At 33.1% G+C, this 21,457-nt stretch overlaps 2 long non-coding RNA genes across 11 annotated transcripts in view; one reads left to right on the forward strand and one right to left on the reverse strand.

The window, feature by feature from the left end:
• LOC107507984 overlaps positions 1-16,835 on the reverse strand; it is a 165,893-nt gene extending 149,058 nt beyond the window's left edge. For 8 of the 10 annotated variants that reach the window (XR_004953916.1, XR_004953915.1, XR_004953914.1 and 5 more), the window contains exons 1-3: positions 16,159-16,835; positions 9,240-9,429; positions 1,409-2,985 (exon numbers count right to left, since the gene is read on the reverse strand). This is a non-coding gene — a long non-coding RNA (uncharacterized LOC107507984). The remainder of the gene's footprint in view (positions 1-1,408; positions 2,986-9,239; positions 9,430-16,158) is intronic. The other 2 variants (XR_004953911.1, XR_004953910.1) reach the window with 1 other exon arrangement.
• On the forward strand, positions 2,403-21,267 carry LOC107507988. Its single transcript, XR_001596233.2, has 3 exons — positions 2,403-2,481; positions 20,610-20,691; positions 20,873-21,267. It is a non-coding gene; the product is annotated as an uncharacterized LOC107507988 (long non-coding RNA).
• The last annotated feature ends 190 nt before the right edge of the window (positions 21,268-21,457 follow it).

Below are 21,457 nucleotides of genomic sequence, written 5' to 3' on the forward strand. Positions count from 1 at the left end.
CAACTGACTCTGAATATTTCTGGTAAAATTTACTGCAAATATTTTTATAGTTTTCATCATTATTGTGCATGAAATGTTTTCCCATTTCATTTCTACCATGTTATTTCTAGCACAAAGAAAACCTATTGGTTTTGCTTGTGTTCATCCTGTACCCAGCCTTACCAAATATATATATATATATTTGTTCCAGTAGTGTTCCTCTATAAATAAATAATATCATCAGCAAAAAAAAAGAGATTTTATAACTAATTTCTCAATAATTTATTACTAAGACCACCAAGGCAGTGGCAAGAGCTGTCAAACTATCTAATTCTTGGTTTTGATTTAAATATATTTTAGTATTTTACCAAGTAAAAAGATATTACCTGTTGGTTTCCAGTGAATGCTCTTTATTTCATTCAAGTAAATTATTTTATTTTTTCTTTGAGTATTTTTTTAACAGCTGCTGAACTATATAGTTCTACAGATCTTCTTTGCATTGTAATCTATAGGGTCAAGTTCTGCTGCAAAGAGCAAACAATTGAAAGCCGTAGTGACTTAAAACATACAGAAATCACTTTGTTGCATAAAACATAGTAAATTAAGGGCTGGTATGACAAATCCACAATCGTTTGGATCCAGGCTCCTGTCTTATTGCGCTGCCACCTCAACAAGGTGTCATGGCTGCCTCAGAGCCAATTACTATGTCGCAATTCCAGCCAGCAGGAAGAAAAAAAATGAAAAAATAAAGCAAGTCCCTTTCCTTTGACGAACCTTGCCAAAAGATGCACACACTGTTTTGCTTGCATTAGATTGTTCAGAAATTAATCATCTGGCTGTGCCTAAATGCAAAGAAAGCTGGGAAATACAGTCTTCCACTCTTTTTTTCCTGTCTTTTATATCATTACTATCAGTCATTTCATTTATATAGTCATGCATAATCATAGCTATATATATGTATACATATACACACACATACTAGATATGTGTATGTGTATGTAGGCATACATAGTTGAATATATTGTTGGTATTATTATTTTGAATGAACGGCTGTTAGATCAATTAAGAATAAGAAAAATAAAAGTTTTTATTTTACCTTCACATATTCTTTCTTTAAGCCTGTTCTTTACTTTATGTAAATATGAGTTTCTGGCTTATATTACTTTTCTTTTCTCTAAAAAATTTCTTTTAACATTTATTGCAGGGCATGTCTACTGGCAACAAATTTCCTCAATATTTTTAATCTGAAAAAGTCAATTTCTTCTTCACTTTTGAAGGATAATTTCACAGAATTCTAGGTTTCTCTCTCTCTCTCTCTCTCTCTCTCTCTCTCTCTCTCTCTCCCTCCCTCCCTTTCAATGCTTTAAAAATTCACTCCACTCTCTTCTGTTTGCATGCTTTTTGAAGAGAAGTAGTATGTAATTCTCACCTTTGCTGTTCCATAAGTAAGGTGCTTTTTCCCTCTGGCTTCTTTCAGGGTTTTCCTTTTTCATTTTCTGTATATTGAACTGATATGTCTAGGTGTAATACATTGGCACTTATCCTGGTTGATGTTCTCTCAGCTTCCTGAATCTGTGGTTTGGTGTTTGGCGTTAATTTAGGGAAATTCTCAGTCCTTATTGTTTCGAATATTTTCTGTTTCTTTCTTTCGTCTCCTCTGGTATTCCCGTTACACATGTCACATCTTCTGTGGTTGCCTCTCAGTCCTTGGATACACAGTCCTTGTTTCTCAGTCTTTGTTCTCTTTCCTTTTATATGGATATGTCTTCTACCTCAGAGATTCTTTCTTCAGCTGTGTAGTCTACTAATTATCCCATCAAAAGCATTCATCATTTTGGTTAATGTTTTTTATTTCCAGCATATCTTTTTTGTTCTTTCTTGGACTTTCTATTTCTCTGCTTACATTGCCCATCTGTTCTTGCATGCTGCCTACTTTACCCATTAGAGCCCTTCACATATTAATCATAATTATCTTAAATTCCCAGCCTGATAATTCTAACATCCCTGCCATGTTTTGGTTATGACGCTTGCTCTGTTTCCTCTAATTGTGCTTTTTGCCTTTCGGTATGCCTTGTAATTCTTCCTTGACAGCCAGACGTGATGTCCTGGGTAAAAGGAGTTGCTGTAAATAGGCCTTTAGTGATATGATTGATGGTGAAGAATTGGGGGAAGGAAAGCATTCGATAGTCCTATGATTAGGTCTCTGTCTTTTAGCGAGCCTGTGCCTCTGGACTATGAATACCGCAAGTGTTTCTCAGTTTTCTTCCTCGCCCTTAGGTGAGATAGGATGGCTACAGTGTGCTGAAGTTGGGGATTTACCTCCCCCTCTATGTCAGTTAGGCTCTGGTTTACTAGTTTCTCCCAAGCTCGGGCTTTGTCAACATGAAGTTTTTAACTCTCAGACTTGCCCACACTGAGCCTCCAATTTGGCAATTACATCTCAGGCTTTCCTACCAAGGCACTGATTTCTTCAGGCTATTTCAGCTTTGAGTCTCTGCTCTGGTAAGAAGTGATATCCTGTTTTCATTCACCTGTCTCTTTACTTTTGGGGAAGTGCTTGACTTTGACTTGCTGTCAGGATAGAGTGAAACTTTCAAGTTCCTTACATGTGGCCCCAGAAACTGGAAGTCAGAAACACATTCTTTATTTCCAGGGAACCACATACATAGCTGAAATTGTGATTTTTTAATTACCTTCGAAGATGTATAGAACAGGTATTAAGGAATAGCCAACAGTGATCTCCATGAGTATTTACTCTATGACATTTGGATTTTTATCTTTTGATTATTGTAATGAATTATATTGACAAGTTTCTTAATATTGAAAATTATTGGGTTAAAAGTTACTTAGTCATGTTGTATTATTTTTAATATATGTCCCCAAATATATAAATTACAAAATTTGACCCAAGAAAAAGTAGAAGTATGAACTTACCAAAGGAAGTATTATGACACTTGTTAAAATCCCTCCATTAAAAAGAAGTACGTGGTTTTATAACAGTTGCATCTATATGGCAAAAAATAAAAGCAGACAATTCAAATGTCATTTAAAGCATGCCAGACCATTAAAAATGGAAATATTTCCAAATCATTTTATGAATACAGCATTATTTTAATATTAACAAACAGAGATGTTTGTAAAAACTGTAGCTCTATACCACTTATAAACTGACATGTAAAATTTTTAAGTAAAATAATTGCAATGTTCATAATAAAGCTGTTGGTTTGGGAACTGAAGGATGCTCCTACTAAAAATTTGTCAGATATACTTTATCATGGTTTCAAAAAAAAATTCTAGGTCTCCTGAATGCTGGTGGAGTAATTTAAGTAATTTAAGCTACCTATGTAGAGCAACAGCCTCTCTAAAAATCCAATTTCTCAATTTCTTAATATTATTTAACTGCTGAAAGTCTCAATTCCTTCATTTATAAAATTGGAATAATAGTTTTCTTGGGACAATTAAATAAGATAATGCACATAAAGTATCTCTTATGGTTTTGGTATATGAGTGCTAAATATTCTGATGAATGGTATTTTCCATTTCCTACAACCTAGAGAAGTAGAGTTTGCCATGCAAAGACCCTATTCTATTAACTTATCTAACACTTTTCCAGCAAAAAAAAAAAAATTATTCTTCATATCTCAGTTTTGAGGTTCTTTACTTTTCTGGCTTTATGAACAAAAACCTGGCAACCTGGGATAACTCTTTTAAAAATGAATTTTGTTCTCACTTCTTGGAAGAAGCTTCTGCTCTCTCATTGCTGTTTTACATTAGGATCAAGTAGGTTTTAGGTGCAAAAACCCTGCTACTTTGTCAGCATTAGCACTGTGCTAAGAGCCTTGTGAGATTCTTTTAGCTTTCATTTAACTACTATTAGCTATGATGACAGGAACAGAATTTGAATATGAAGCAAGCTTTGAGAGCTTATCATAAGACCCAACTATTAATGTATCTGTAAAATTTGTATTTTAAAACCAATGCAAGAATGAATCAAGCAGAAATGGGATCCAAACAGCACATTTTAAAGACTTGTTTAAGTCCACTTTTTTCTTTATAACTTAGGATTAATACCCTAATGTTGTTTTAGAGCAGAAGGTGGCAATTTTTTTTCTTTAATATTTTAGGCTTTGCAGGCAATATTATCCCTCTTGCAACCACTGAACTCTACCATTGTAACATGAAAGCCACCACAGATAATACTTAAACAAATGGCCATAACCATGTTTCAATAGAATTTTATTACTAACCCAGCAGACCAGATTTGACTTGTCATTAATAGTTTGTACACCTCTGTTTCAGAAAATGGAGCCTATATCCTCTGGTTACAAGACTGATCTGTATGTTTTTAAAAAGACAATATTGTCATTCAAACCCATCAGGTGACTTACATAGTTATTTGTCACCAATATTAAGTTGTTTAAAATGCTAGCTAACAACTCTAAATACGCTAGTCCCCATGTACTAGCAAGCTTACCATTTAATGATATCTCAAATGTACAGCAAACCATATGATTTTATGAGAGAAATTATATAAGATAATGTTGAAAAAATAGAGAACTAATCCCTCATATTTAGTGACTTAAAAACATGTATGTTCTCCTAAAGCAATCTACAGAATGTTTTTGTTTGTTTGTTTTTGTTTTTGTTTTTGTTTTGCATATCAAATTCATTTTAACTTCAGTGTCATGGAAAAATGTAAGTAGTTAAATACAGTTGCAGAATCCAGATATGGCTGAATTTACTCTAAATGTTAGGGGTTTCCTCTTTAATCTGACTCTGCAGGGTAAAATATTTTATGGAGCTTGTCACTAACATTGGATGTTCTATGATTTTCAGTGTGACATAATTGTGGTAAGGAGAGAACGGGTAGACACATTTAAGGTCTCGTAGCATTTTTTTGATGGTGGCTCATTTGCTTTCTTTATAATTTTTTGAGATACAACAATAAAAATCTCAGGGGAAAAATCATTCACTATAGGAAACTACGTGGATATTGAAATTTAAAAAAAAAAAAAAAACAGCCCACAAAAAAAAGTGAAGACACAAAAGATTTTTAATAAAGTCACATGCTGACAGATATTTCTGATAGTGTGTAAAAATAATGCCTTGTTTGTTTACTTTCATTATATATTACAAAACAGGCTTTATCTAGCTATGAAGCATTTTAAAGTACCCCTCTCCCCTTCTATAAAAAATTCCACTATATTATTGACAAAAGCACCAGAACTGTATCTCCAAAAATCTTTTTCTATTCATGTGGAATATTTTGGGATTAGATGTCCGATTAATCTGCCATGGTTTAGCTTCATGAGGTTCAAATATCTTTTTAACTCTGCTGTTATACCTGTAAGTGGGCCAAGAGTTCTTTAAAATTTAAAGAGTAAGAACAGACTTGGGATGTACACAAGGAAAGCATCATGTTCTGCAAAACGTTGTTGCATTTCGAATCTAAATAATTAATGGAAATGAGTACTCATGAAACAGTTGTTCTTTTAAATACCTGATCTACATTTTCATTTGCTTTAAATGTATGGCTCTTTTTTAAGCTCCACCATTTTTTTCATGTTCTATGTAAAGCCTGCCTTTTCATAACATTTATACTCTTTGAATATTTATAAACTGCTACCATACTCTCAATTCTTTTCCTTTAAACTTGATTCACATTTTCGTGGGTATATGGATATTATACAATAAAATGGGAGCAATTAAATGACATAGAACCAACCTCCTTTTTTGTTGATAGGTTCTAAAATCCTTCATCTCATTCCAACAAGAAAGCTTTTAACTCTCTACCAATTTCTAACTATTAACTCTCATCTTTAATTCTTTATCCCTTCAAATACCAACGATTCATGTACTCTAACGCAGCTTGGCAGATTTACAATATATAAATACTGGGAGAATCAGATTCTGTGCCAATAGTTGTAAACTATAGATGCACAGTGATTATTTTCAGAAATGGATGTATGGAATGTCCACAGATGTTTGGAGTTTAGTCTCTTTGAAAATGTATTTGAGTTATGATGGAAATAAACAAATATCAATGCAACTAAGCAATGAAGACATTTTTCTGTTGGTTATATTAACACCATGCTGTGTTCCCCAAGTTGTATGTTTTAAGTATTATTAACTTCAAGATCTGACATTGACTAAAATAGTTAAGTACAAATGCTGCTGAGTGAAAAATAATACCACAATGTTGTTTCTTATACCAAAAATAACGCTTATTCTGCATTTCCAAAAACAAGGATGCAATAGCTTTCACTATCAGAAAATAATTCTTCCTACAATGAAACATGTCTCCTTTGCATTCTCTCTCATATAAATCAGAATCGAAAACCAGTTCCAGGATTAGAAGTAACATCTGGGTTAAATTACATAAACAAACCCAAAATGTATTTATCACTTTATCTACCAAATATTTTATCAGCTGATGGTGTACACAAAGATTAAAGTCAGATTGTTGAGCTTTTATATGTAGGTAAATGTAATTCAGTGTGGTGTGCACATGGAATACAGTAAAGGCAAAAAAAAAAAAAAAAAAAAAAAAAAAAAGATACTCTGAAGAAGAACAAGTAGAGCCCAGATAACCGGCCTTCAAATTAAGTAAATTATGTTATTTCTATTTTGAAATCACAGTTCTAGTAAGTTGCCACTCTGTCTTAGTGGTAGCTAAACTCATTTATTAGTTTCAGTAACATTTTGTATAGTTTATTTTTCACATAGCTAGTCATATTATTTATAAATAAAAAGTTTTACCTTTTCTTTTTCAGAGGCTTTCATATTTGTTTATTTTGCTTTATAACATTGGGAAAGACATTTAGCAAAATGTTGAACAGAAGTGCTCAGAGTTGGCATCTTTGCCTAGTTTACAATCTTGGAGATAGAAACACTTTCACCTTCAAAACTCATGTTAGTTATAGGATTTTCACAAATACTTTTGTGAGGTAGATGGCATTCCCTTTAATGCCTAATTTTCTGAGTGTCCATGTAATAAATAGGTGTTAAATCTTATCAAATGCTTTTCCTACATCTATTGAGATGACCTTGTGTGATTTTTCCCACATCTATTCTGTTAATTATGTGAACAGCATGGATTGGTTTTCAAATGTGTAACTAATCTTGCATTTCTGAGATAAATACTACTTGGTCATGATGTGTTTTCCCATCTATATATTGTTGGCGTTTTTAGGAGTGCTTGCAGTTATGTTTGTAAGAAATACTGGCTTATAGCTCTCTTTCCTTGTATATCTTTGGTTATGGTATAAGGGAAGTACTGCCTTCCTCTCATTGTGTGTGTGTGTGTGTGTGTGTGTGTGTGTGTGTGTGTGTGTGTGTGTAGGCTCTGTAGTAATTCCCCTTTATGTCGTTTCTCATTTTTTTCTTTATCAACCTCCCTAGTGATTTTTAATTTTATTGATCTCTTCAAAGAATATGCTTTATTATTTTCTCTCTTGTTTTCCTGATTTCAAATTGATTTTGCTCTTTATTATTTCCTCCTTTTACTTATTTTGGGTTTAAGTAGCTCTTCTATTTTTAGACTATTAAAATGTGGGGTTAGAGTTTCCTTTTTAATTTCTTCTATTCTAATAAGCATTTAAAACTATACATTTTTTTTTAAGGACTGCTTTAGCTACATCCCACATACATTGATATATTGCGTTTTAGGTTTCATTTCATTTTAAGTATTTTCTAATCCTAATAGTGACTTTTTTTGTTGTTGTTCATCTTGTGCTTTTTTTCCTTTTTAATGAAAAATGCTATTTAATTTCCAAATGTTTGAAGACATTTCAAGTATCTTTTGGCTATTTGTTTTTAATTTAGTTGTGATCAGAAAACGAACTTCATGATTTTATCTCTTTGATATATTTTTCAATTATTTTATATATGTTAGGACATATTTTATAACTCAACATACAGTATCTGTTAGTGTGTTGCATGGGCACTTGGAAAACATATATTCTACAGCTATTTTGTAGAATTCTCTATAAATGTTAATTTAGTCTAGTTGGCTGTTAATGCTAATCAATTTTTCTTTATCCTTACTGATTTCCATTTCACTTATGGAATCAAATACTGAGAAAGGAGTATTAAAATGTTTTTTAAAAGTTATAGAGTCTAAAGGTAGCATATGAAATTTACCTGATATTTTTATTTAAAAATGTCAGAGTCAAAACATTAAAGATTAAAATTTAACTATTGTTCAAAAGAAAACATTGATTTCAATTTGATAATATAAAACTCCAACAGAATAGAAAAAGAAATAAATGAATTGTACAAAACAAGTTAATTTTTGGCCTACTTAAAATTTCCTTATACAACATACAGTTTCCTTGATTTAAGCCTGATTTTAAGAGAACTAGATTAAAATATTCAAAGCATAATTCCACTCCAAATTTCAAGGTAAATAACGTACTTATTCATATTTCTTTTGTGGACTATTTTTATCTTCTTCCATGTATAATGGAGTTCAACATTCTTATAATTTTGAAAGTTAAGATTTCTTTCTTTACTATATAAGTACTCAAATTGTCATTCTTCCACTACTACATATAGTCACTAAATACATAAAAGACCCAATTAATCCTACTTTTTTTCTAGTTAACAACTATTTTGGCTTCTACCAGATGACATTGACCATGTCAAAGTGAGAATACAGATATATGTAAACGAAAAAAATGTTTTGAGAAAGACAGAAAAGAATCAGACTTAATCCAGAAATTTAAATTTAGCCTTAAAATAATGAGTAGCTTACAAAAAAAAAAAAAAACTTGTCTTTTTTCCTTCACAGTGCATAATTTATTTTAACATATTAGAACAACTTAATTTTGTTGGACTTGCACAATAACACTGGACTTCTCTGGCTCATCGATTCCTAATTTTGTGTGTGTGAAGATATTTATGTTGTATTGTACAGATCCAGATGTCAGGCACTGTGCCATATTGCTAACATGGGCAGCTGATTTATAGTTATTCTTTGCCATTAATTTGCTGCTCAAGGACTTCCTCATTCAAATTGATGAATCAAGATGTTATCTGGGCTAAGAAAACTGTTTCCTAATTTCTAATCCTCTGACTTCAGGAATGTTTAAGAGAAAGTTGCTGTGATGTATGTACGAGTTTTACAATAAGTCTGTTAGATGTCGTCTTCAAAAGGAAGAACTGTCAAAACACAAACCAAAATGTAAACGTTGGCAATAGTAGGAGATTTTCCTGTAACCCTAAAGTCAGCTACACAACACCCCATTAATTTGACTTACCACTTCACTCCAAATAAGTCCATGTATTTTAGAAAGAAAAACTCTCCTCATATTCTCAACAAATCCAATAAGGCATGCGGAGAGAGGATGAAGATTATTTTTGTGGTCTCCTGATCTAGAATTCTGCTTCACACTTATAATCTCTCTTCTGTCCCAATTTACACTTGAGATATATCTTCTTCTTTGATTTCTACAAAACAAGTAAATAATCCAACATGGTAAGAATTTGAAGGCATAGTAGACTGCTAAATAATTTCTAGAATAGAAAACAGAAAAGCTTTTATGTTCTGGCCACAAAATCAGCTTGAAATTAAAAAATAAGTGTCATCTCTCAAAATTCCCTTTGAATACACCACTACCATGGATTAGCATCGACCTTTCACTCTATGCAATCTCGGTGTTGTTCATTTCTGATCTCTGTATAGTAAAGTCATTGTCTGCCTTTTTTCCTGAAACTTGGGGCAGCCAATACCAAAGTTCTTGGTATCTAACCTCCTACTCAAAGAGCTCTTGAAGTAACATTTCTGGTTCTCTTTCTAAGAATTCTGGAAAAGCTGTTATGTTGGGAGATTAGATTTAGAGAGAGACAGATGATAGATAGATCGATGTATGTATAGATATAGGTATTATTTATATGTAATCTATATAATGGATAAATTACATGTATTATAAATTATATTATAAATTACATATAAATGATAAATTTTACAATTATATAAATCATATATATATATATAAATTTTAATTTTGGTATATTTATGGAAGAGGTAAGAGAATTTTATTCAACGTTGTAGAGCCCTCTGCTGTATAGAATGCTAGGCACAGAGCACCACTCTTGGTGAAGGCAACTTGACTTATCATACATTTGAGAAATATTAACATTTATATCATAACAAAATTTAAAATAAATACAAACAGTAAAAGAATATTAAATCTCTAATATCAAATACTGTTTTATATATTTAGGACATAGTGTATTTCTAAAATGTCTTCTACCTTACTTTCCACCATTATGACCTAAAACTTCCTTGCTCATTGAGAGAATATAAGAAACTAGATACTATTTGAGTAAAATGTTATTACTTATAAACCTATAAAGTATTAATTTCTAAGTTATGTTTTCAGTAGCCATGTCCATTGCAAACATGCTATTTTCAAGAATACAAGACAAAAAGAGTTTAAAATAATCTTATTTTCCCCTGTGATATGCTCCATGTTAAAGGACAGATTTGCCATAAAGGCTTAGAAAAGTAAAAATAAATTTGTATTTCTCCTTTTTTCATGTGCATTTTTAATTGTTTCTGCTTAATAACCAAAAAACCCCACTGAAAATAAAACTTAATTGCATTCTTTTAAAAAGCAGTTGTCCACCACACCCTTTATCAGGAAATGAGGTTTAAAAGGTTTCAGTGGAGAAAGGAAAGTTACAAAGTAGAAGCAACAATCTCTAATCTTAGGAGGATAACATTCATACAGAAACCCAGAAAAGATCAAGAATTCACAAGAGCATCTTAAATAGTAAAAATTTATTGTACAACATGTTACAAAACACAACTTAATTGTTAAGGCAGTGGGAGGGAGTATTCAGCATGGGATGAAGTTTGATCTACAAGTTAAATCCTGAGCTAGAAGTTGGAACTTGAAGGCATATATTTAACTTGTATATTAAACTAGCATAATACATGACTTAATTGAAACATCAGTTTATTTTTATTTCCACAGTTATCCTCTAAACTTTATTCAGTAGGGATGGTTTCCTTTGGTACCTGATGAAGTCCCGTGGACTCTTAGATAATAGCTGTTCTATGGTCAGTTCGAGACAAACACAAACTCAATTTAGTAATTAGAATGTCTTGTCTGAGACAGTAACCAAAATTTTTAACTGGATTTAACATTAAATCTTTCTTCCTACACCAGCGCGGGCCTGCTTCTCACAGTTTGCTGACCTGTCTTTGTTTCTTCCTTCCAGGGGTTGGTAGTAAGAAAATAAGTAAGATCATACTGGGATCCTTGGTTGTTATCAGGCTTTATACCTTTTGGACCCAGAGATTTTTAAAGTTGACTCGCACAGAGCATTTTGATGAGAGTCTCCAACGAGTCTCAAGTTAGTCACTCAGTAGCTTCTTTCTCTGCAGGTGAATTTTCCATCTTACTGATACTGGGATCTTCAACCAGTACAACCCCTTGTCATTTGGTTTCTGCACTTTCTCATGCTCACCCTATGTTCATGCTGTGGTACGCTGGAGTCAGCTCCTACCATCTGATAAGAGCAGATTTACTCATTTCTTTCTGACTCCATGTTCAGTGATGCCATGTTGACAGCTCAAAATTAATCAGAATGGCAATATTTACACCACAGAAATAGACAGATGCTATAAATTAGGAGTTGTGGGAGCAGTGCTTTTATTTTTTTGTTTGTTTTGAGAATCAGTTTTCAGCACAACACTGAGTCCATGGCAAAGTTTTAACCATCCCTTGCTCCAGCAAACCACAGAAGTACAGGCAAATCCCAATGTTGCTTCTTCTCTTGGCTCTATCACGAATGCAGTAGCTAGCACTGTTTCACCCTCTAAATAAACCTGATGGGAGCCAGACCACAGAAAATCTTAATATAGAAGTCATATATCAAGCTTCCAAAGTGCCCTTGGAAGTCTTCTTGCCATCTGGTTTGATGAAAGGGAGCAGGCAGGCACTCTGCCACCAAGAGAGTATGGCTCACGGCACAGCTTTCTCCAGAGATATCTTCTGCCCCAAACTCTTTCTTCTGATCCACAATGTGACTCAGTACTATATCCTCCAACTAGTAGAGGATTCAACAGTTGTACAAGTAGTGACTGCTGTATTTATGATCTCTCCTTGAAAATTGTCCTGGTGTCTTGCTTGAAACTCAATTTTAGCATCGAATTTTAAAAATTAAGTACAAATGATAAAAAGGAGGGAATCACAAACATATATTCTGTATGGAAGAACTAACAGAAATAAAGCAAATGAGATAATATGCCAATCCTATATTTTTTTCTTATAGTTGTTGGGATTTGGGGGGGGGGTCAGGGGTCATGTGTTAAAACTTATTCAATTTAAAAGAAAGAAAACTATAGCATCAAGCATGTGCTGGGTTCTATGCTAGACTAGGCAGTGCATCTTATACTTAATATACAAAGGAATCTCCTCGGAGGTCTCGTTAAAATGCTGAATTCTGATTCAGTAAGTCTAGGTGAGGCTAAGATTCTGTATTTCTAATGAGGTTACTGGTAATGCTCATACTACTGATATGAAACTTTTATAAACAGCGAAGGACTAGTGGTAGAAAAAACACACACATACAAACTTGAAATCATTAAAACAGTTTTATGAGGTGGTTATTATTCTCTCTATTTCATCAATAAGAAAACTGAAGCTGAATGAAATGAACTTGTCCAAATACACAGGTAAGTGGCAGAGGGAATTCACTACCACATTCGTCTTCTTCCCTACTCTTCTCATTAGATGACACAGCATCCCTGAGTTGTTATTATTGTTATTTTCAAGCTATAAACTCATCTGGTTAAAAAAAAAAATTATTGACTTTTTCTCATAAAATGATTGACTTTCCATTTTTAAGTAACCAGATTCTCACTATTTAATAGCCCCCAGAGTTACAATGGATTTAATCAATGTCATGTTCGGTGCCTATGAAATGTCTTCTAGATGTGCGATCCATATTAAAATGGTACCGATGACTGTACTACAGCTGCAGTTTGTCTCCATAGAGATATATCTATGAGTTTCAGGTTATCCCTGGTATGCAGTTTAATGAAGAGACTTTCTTCACCTCATTCACTTACATTGAATTTGTACAGAATGCTAACAAAGGAAACAAAAGCCGAATCCCAGGAAAAACGTGATTAATGTGAGCCTTCCCTAGAAAGGTGGAACTAACAACCTCAGCCAGCAAATTACAATTTCAAAAGATAACAATCTTTAAATCCCTGATTGCTTACCAAACACCTGGGTTATAGTAGTACATTAGAACAAAATACAAAATTGTTGGTTAAATAATCGTTCTTTTAATATCGATGTTTATATATTTATTTTTTAATTGTTGTCATTGCTTTGAGGTTGTTTAAAACTAAATGAATGAAGGAAGACAGAAGGACATGCTAACAAAAATAACAGAACAGCCTTAGCCGCAGATAATTTCCTGAAACCAGAATAAGGAATAAGCTATGTGAAATAAAAACATTAGCAAGTCATTTTGTGAAACAGTAAAATTTCGAAACATAATCGAAAAAGAGAAAAAAATCTTGTCCAAACTAAATATCCACTTCTGAGCCTGAGGCAATAAGTCAATAAATCAAAGGTAGGAAAAGTTCAGTATTAATATTAGAGAAAAAAAATTGTTTCTTTACCGACTTCCAATATGATTGAAGAGCTATTTCGTAAAAACAAAAAGAAACATGTAAGTAAAATTCACTTTTTAAAATACATAAAATTATGTTCTCTATGCAATTGACTCAATAAATCGTTATATAATCGGGTTCATCGAGTTTTAACTTTGAAACCATCTCTTTGGATAAATGAGTTTAATAATTGGGAATCTTTTCATGTGACATATCAAAAGCCCCAAAACAAACACAAAATGTTTGATTATTTCAACACAGCTGTTAAAAATCATTTCAGTAAAAGTCAGCCACATTCCTGGTTATAAATCTTTTTTAAAACTAGGATGAAAATCATTTTATTTATGTGCAAAAATATCACTCTATCTAAAATCAATAGCCATTTTCTTAATAGAGAAACTCTAGTAGGCAGTCACATACATTAAAACCTACAACAGGCAAAGGATGTTCACAGTTCCCACTAACATTTAAAATTTTCCTAGGTGTAAAGAGTATAAAGAACTTGAACTATTCCATATTGGAAAAGAGGGATACTACTCTACCTAAAAAATCCAAGATAACCATTTAAAAAGTTACCAGACTTCATAAGAAATTTCAGTAAACTGGATACAAGATGAAATAAGAAAAACAATCAATTCTTAGCCAATAAGCACAAGCCAGTTAGATTAGAAGAAAAATAATAGTCATGTGGGGATTGTGGGGGAGCAAAATATTTAGAAGCAGCTTTCAAAAACATGTACAAGAATCATGAATATCTTCTTTGGGTTATTTATATCAACAACAACTATCTGGTAAAATAGCATATGTACATGGATGGGGAAATAGAGTATAATCAAAATATCCGTTAATTTATAAATAAGTGATTATATAAAAATTTCAAGGAGAGCTTCTTTTGACACTAAACAAAATTTTAGATTTCATGCAAAATAATGAATGATGAAGAGTTAAGAGAATTTTAAAAATGAAGTAGAATGGGTGAAGAGAATTTAAACCTACCAAATATTAAAATATAAAAGTCTAACAATGTGAGGAACATGGACTCTCAAATATATGAGTTAAATATGTAATAAATAAGGCATTCCAAATGAACGAAGAGGAGGGGAAAATTTGATAAATAGTTCTGAAACAATTCTAGAATGATGAAAGTTAAATGAAAAAAAATCGCATCATAAAATAATAAAATTTTAGTAAGCAAATTCTCTAGTCATGGGAGAAAGAGAAAAGCTAAAGCTCAGAAATAAGGAAACAAATTACTAGATTTAAAGGTCTAAAATAAAGTTTTTCTTTAAAAACCATAAACTTTTCACAACTGAGTAGAATATTTGCAAGATAAATAAAGAGCATGAACTGAGCATTGACAAAACTGGAAATAACATAGCTAACACTTAAAGATAAAGTTCTTCTTTATCAATTATCATGTAAAAAAAATTAAGACATTAATATGTTTTTCATTCTTCAAAATAGTAGACATTTTAAACAATAAGAATAGCCAGTACTACATACTTTGTTCTTATGTTTTCTGAAGTCATTTAGAAGTTACCCATTCAGTAAAATGATCTACTAGGCTATTACAATGAAAACAAGTCTCATATAACATTCTCTCATGCTTAGCCATTTTTAAACATTCATTCATAAACAAGCAGGCAAAAAGTACTTGTGTTGTAGTTTCACTAAAGTGCCAGCTCTGTCTTTTTGACTAGTCAGACCCCCTATCTCCATAAAAATTAACAAAATCCAGATGTATGACAACCTCCCAGAAGCAAGACCTAGTGGTCAACTCAAGACAACCTTAACTCTTCTTAAACCAATGGCTGGCCACAGGGCCATTTAGAAATTGGGCAGTATTTTAAGGGTAAAGAGTATAGGCCCTGAAGGTTTCTTATTCTACATTCACATAAGCATGAGGTGTCTAAAACGTTGTTAACCAAATCACTTTTCCTGAAAACTTTTAATTTTACTAAGTAGTGAAATTATACTATTTATAAATTGCCAATTTCGCCAATAAAAGCTAATTTATGATCATTATTATGTTAATTCCCATAATGTTTGTCATCTGAGACATAGGAAACAGAAGCACTTGTATTAGCCACTGATGGGGTATGGACTTCCTGATCAGAAAGAACTCCAGCTGAATTTCTTTGGACTTTTGCACTGTGGATTAGCACTTGGGTTACTGCTTAACCTACCAAAGCCCGCACTCTCTGTACAAAGTGAATTATAAATATTTAACACCCAGTATATTTTTTCCTCTTCCAAATGATACTTTTTCTATGCATTCTGTGTTCCTATCTACGGAGACGATTGGAACTACTACAACATTCAGGTTACATTCAGCTTAGGTCCATCAACACTGGTTCTGGTAAATCATTGTAAATGTCAAATTCTTCAAGACAAAAAGAAATCTATAGTTTGTACAGAGTGGCAATTATTCCTCTTTTTAAAAATTTGTTGCACGTTCTGCTGAGAAAGATTACCTTACTTTTATGGATTTGATGGTAGTCTAATCTTTTGCAATCTCAAACTTATTTAAATAGACTTACCTCATTGCTCTGGAAGCCAAACAAGGTCAACATGTAGTCTTTGGAAAGGCACTCGGCACTGTTTATGATACCACAGCTATTTGGCAGTGATGCCTGCCCATCCCCCCCATCAATCTCAGGCAGCTTGCATCTCTGCCAGCAGCCATCAGTGAAGAGAGGAAATAGTACTTCAAAGGTCTCCCTGTGGCTCATAAAAGATCAGGGGGATTGACCCCAGCCAAAAGGAAGATTGTACATTTGGCAGTTATGTTTGGATATGATGATGAGATAGTCCATAGAAATGCAGGATTAACTGAGAGGAAGTTTGGATTTAATAGCCTCAGAGCAGGCTGAAAATAAATGTAAAAGATAACTGAAAATTGCTTCAGGGGGAAAAACACTTGGTATCTCACACCCATCATCCATCATGAAGGAGAAGAAAATAGAGACAAAGCAAATAGTGTCACTCGGAATTCAAAGAGTTTACCATAGATGACAATAACGTTGAATATCCAGAGAATGAAAATGAAGAAATGAGGGAAAGAAACAAAATACTCAAAAGACGTGATCAGTAAGCTGGTGAAGAAGTAAAAGCATTGCAAAAGTCTGGGGACAGTGAGCACGGATAGAAGCTCTGAGGGGTTTTAAGCAGACCACGATTTCCAGGAAACTGGAAACCAGAAATCGGCTGGTGACTGACAACAAGTTTCAAGCCATTTCAGAGAAGAGGGCAACATTGGATATGGGTGAAAAGATCTATTAAATGTCCAAAGTTCACGGCCACTGCAAGTTAGAATTAACCTCTTTTACAATCAGATGAGAAGCCTTTTTCAGTTCCTAGTTATGAAAGTCTTTGACTCCAGTAGCCAGTACCTGGCTGCAGAGAGAGGGGAAGCTATTATCAGATTTTTGTGTTTATACTCATCCTATTTCAAAAACAATGTAAGATATCTTACAAAAATAAAATAAAGACATTGTAACATGACAATAAAAATCAGAAGAAAGTGAAAGAATTCAGGCAAAAAGAAAACAAGGTAGAGCTTATGAAACAAAGCCAAGCACGAATAACACATAAAGCTTTACAATAAAATCTGATAAGAATGGTTTCCAGATCTTTTATTATGAGGTCATGTTTTCTAAAATTAGAAATTTTTATACCTTCAAATTGCAATTTATGCCCCCGCAGCCATAACAATTATAACTGCACAAGTATCCATTGATGAATTTTGCAACAATAAACTACGATGAATTCAGTTAAGTGAACTAGTTTGTGAGTCAGAAGTGTATCCATATGAGCAGAAGCTTTTTAGGTTGATATAGCCTCATTTATTTATTTTTGCTTTTACTTCTCTTGCCTTTGAGGTCAAAGTTATAAAAACCTTTCCAAATCTAAGGTTCATGAGTTTAGCACCTAGGTTTTCTTCTATGCAATTTATTGTTTTAGGTCCTATAGTCAGGTCTTTGATCCATTTTGAGTTCATTTTTGTGTGTGGTGATACATAGCAGTCTGGTTTTATTCTTTTGCATGTGGCTTTCCAGAAAAAGAGACAATCAACAAGACAAAGAAGCAACCATCTGAATGGGAGAAGATATTTGCAAACAACGCCTCTGATAAGGGCCTAATATCCAAAATATACAAAGAACTCACACAATTCAACAATAAAAAAATAAACAATCCCATTAAAAATGGTCAGAGGACCTAAACAGACACTTCTCCCAAGACATACAAGCAGCCAGCAGACAAATGAAAAGATGCTCAACTTCACTAGCTATTAGGCAAATGCAAATTAAAACCACAATTATAGATACCACCTGTTAAAATGGCTATTATCAACAAGACAAGAAATAACAAGACTTAGAGACGTTGTGAGGAAAAAGAAACCATTACATACTGCTGGTAGGAATGTAAATTGGTACAGCCACTGTGGAATACAGTAGGAAGGTTCCTCAAAAAACTAAAACTAGAATTACCATATGACCTAGCAATTCCTTTTCTGGGTATCTACCGAAAAAACTTGAAAACAGTTATCTGTACAGATATATGCTCCCTGATGTTCATAGCAGCATTGTTTACAGTGGCCAAGACATAGGAACAACCGAAGTATTCTTTAATAGATGACTGGATAAAGAAGATGTGGTACATACATATGGTGAAATATTACTCAGCCATACGAAGAGATGAAATATTGCCACTTGAGACAACATGGATGGATCTTGAGATTATCATGCTGAGTGAAATAAGTCAGACAGGAAGAGTTGAGAACCATATGATTTCACTCACATGAGGGATATAAAACTGAAAGCAACAAAGAAACATGACAAACAAACAGAGACTCACAGATACAGACAGTGGATTAGTCTTTACCAGAGGGAAGGGAGAAGGTAGTTAAGAGTAAATGGGGTCAAATATGCAGTGGCAGAAGGAAATTTAACTTTGAGTGGTGAACACACAGTGCAATACACATATGATGTATTACTGAATTACATACTTAAAACCTATATGATTTTATTAACAAATGTAGCCTAATAATTTTAATTTAAAAAGAAGTGTATCCATCTATTTTTCATGTAGTATTTCATGTAATATGTAAGATTTTAATCTAATGAAAATATTTGATATTCACATCAGTTCATGGACCTTTCTAAAAAGTCTAATGCCTTGATTTAGCAAATCTATTTATTTTCTAAAGACTTTTCCTTTTCATGTCTCCCCAAATATAATGGAAGTTTTAAAGGACTTTTCCTTGGAGTCTGTGGAAAAGGCTCACTATAGTCTCCAATGATCTGTTCTCCATTCCTTCTCCACAAATAGCCTCCCCTGATCTCCCCAAATATTAGCAGGTACACAGTTCCACACAGCCACCTTTAGTGTAGTCATGTGACTAAGTTTTAGTCAATGAGATGGACGTAGAAATGGTGTGAGCATTCTTCGCCAAGGAAGGACCGTGCACTTTGCCTTCATCTTTCTCCTTTCTGCTGGGGGGAATGAAGATGGCACTGACAAGGGACACACGATAACATCAGCAGAGGAGAAAATGGGATGGAGACTGGAGGTTTGATGAATTCATGGAAATTCAATAGTAGGACTTTAACTACTGGACTCGGTTTGTAGTAGAGAACAAAACTTCTTTGTAAGCCACTATTCATTTTGGTTTTCTCCTGTCACATACTTTCAAGTCTAATTCTAATGAATACGTTATCTCTACCTGTCCCCAATTTTCAATTCTAGCATTTAATCTACATTTACTCTTAGAATCATCACACAATCTGAAAAAACTATAACCTATCTCCTACAACCTTGCAGCCTCATTTTTTGCCTTCATCCCTAGCTCTTTCTGTCCTTTTCTTCTAACCCGGGCATTTACACTGATTCAGAGTTACTGGTCTCTGTCATGACTATGTCTGAATGTAACTGAGGCCAACAGCTTTCTAAATCTATATCACTAATGTACTAGGATTTTTTGTCAAATCGTTCTTGGGTTAATTCTGTAGTATTTTTTCCATGCCTTTCAATGTTGGGGTTTCACCTTTGTTTTCTCAAGAAAATGTTCAAGAACCGCCATAGGAAATTTTATAAAAGTTCATGAACTTAGAATCTAAGTTCAAAAGTAACCTTCTTAGAAAATTTTTCTGAAAGTCTGAAAACAGCTATATTTTAACTTCACATTATTGCAAAGGTGACGAAGCCCAGAACTTTTCCTGAGAGCTTTAAAGTCAATGTTTTATTATTTCTAGGATTTAGTGCTTTGGGTGAGATGTCTGATGTCAATCTGATTCATTTTCATGAATCATAAATATGGCATACCCCTATATCACAACTATAAATTTTTAATTCCTTTTTTAAATCTCTTGTGTTCTGAAATTTCATATATGGAATTTTTTATCATTCTGGAAATTCAGTAGAACTTTACAATATAAAGCATTCCTGTGTTTTAGTATTTGAAAATTTTTTTGTTTTTATTTTTTTCATTGTTAATTCCTCCTTTCCATTTTATTTTTCACTTTTTTTCTCTGCCAAAAATTCTATTACGTCAATACCTCAATACCAAGCTTCTTGTATGTTTCTTCTTTTTCTTCTTTCCTTTTATTTTGGGGGAGTGTCTTTTTTCTCTTCTGATTTTCTTAATTTCATCTTCATAATTATTAAATTTTTGCCATCATATCTTCAGTATAAAAGAACTCATTTTTTTGTTCTCCATTATTCCTTTTTAATAGTTTCTGATTATTAGATGCAATATCTTTTCAAATTTTATGAAGATAATTAGCTTTTTTTATCATTCTCTTTTTTCCCCTAAATTATCTGTGCTTCTTCCAAAATGGCTATTCTTGTTTAAGTTGTTCTTTCACACAGCTGTTTTTATGATGATCTTTGGGTGGATTTTAACAAAGAACAGCGAATTGGGTAGATGTTCTAAGATAAAAACTGTGAATCTCCTAGGCTATCGTTTATATATTTTTACTTTTATTGCTAGGTTTCTGACATAAAGATGATGCCTGAACTCAAAGCTCAGTGCATGTGGACAGAAGTGATCTACTGGCAGGCTTCATCTTAGGGTGAGTAATGAAGGGGAGTCCTTTAAGCTGGGGTGGGGATGGAGATTTCAAATGCCATAATGAGGAGAGCTTTATATGGAAGACCTAATGTTATCCCTGTGGTGCATTTGATTTCTTTAGAAAAGTGGCTTTAGAATTGTTTTGTTGTGACTGTTTTGTCTTTCTTTGTTTTTGCCTGTAGGTTATATATATTAGGCTGCCTAGAAATGTCTGAGTTCTACCTGTCTTGAGATGTGGAAGGGCAGAGAAGACGGGGTTGCAATTCCACTCTTCATTCAATGGTCAGCCTTTCAATTACTCTCCCAATTTGGCTTCCCTTCTCATTCATGTTTTTATTGCTCCTGGGCTAAGATTATCTTTGGAGTCCTGCTATATAGCTCAGGCATCTCTTTATTATTGCATTCCATCTGTGTGTTCTGGGCTGCTATGACTTACTTCTTTTCAATCTGTCAACACAGTTTTATCTTCCTCATATTTTCTAGGAATTTATTGGAATCTTTCTCAAGACTATTTTTCCTCCTATTCTCTCCACCTTATGAACTGATTCCTTTACAATTGTATATTGGGATTTCAAGAGGGAAAGGATAGAAATACCTGTGCTAACCCTACCATTATGAATCAGAAGCACTCTTTAGTGTTAAGTAAAAATGCATCTTACATGCTCTGGTTAAAATCAATCAAAAATAAATATTAGAATAAAAATTTCTTTTTAATTTTGTGCGTGTGTATGCATCTATGAATTTATTTTTTATACCTTTATTTGTTG

Source organism: Rousettus aegyptiacus, unplaced genomic scaffold, assembly GCF_014176215.1.
Source record: "Rousettus aegyptiacus isolate mRouAeg1 unplaced genomic scaffold, mRouAeg1.p scaffold_m13_p_13, whole genome shotgun sequence".
Taxonomy (NCBI): Eukaryota; Metazoa; Chordata; class Mammalia; order Chiroptera; family Pteropodidae; genus Rousettus; species Rousettus aegyptiacus.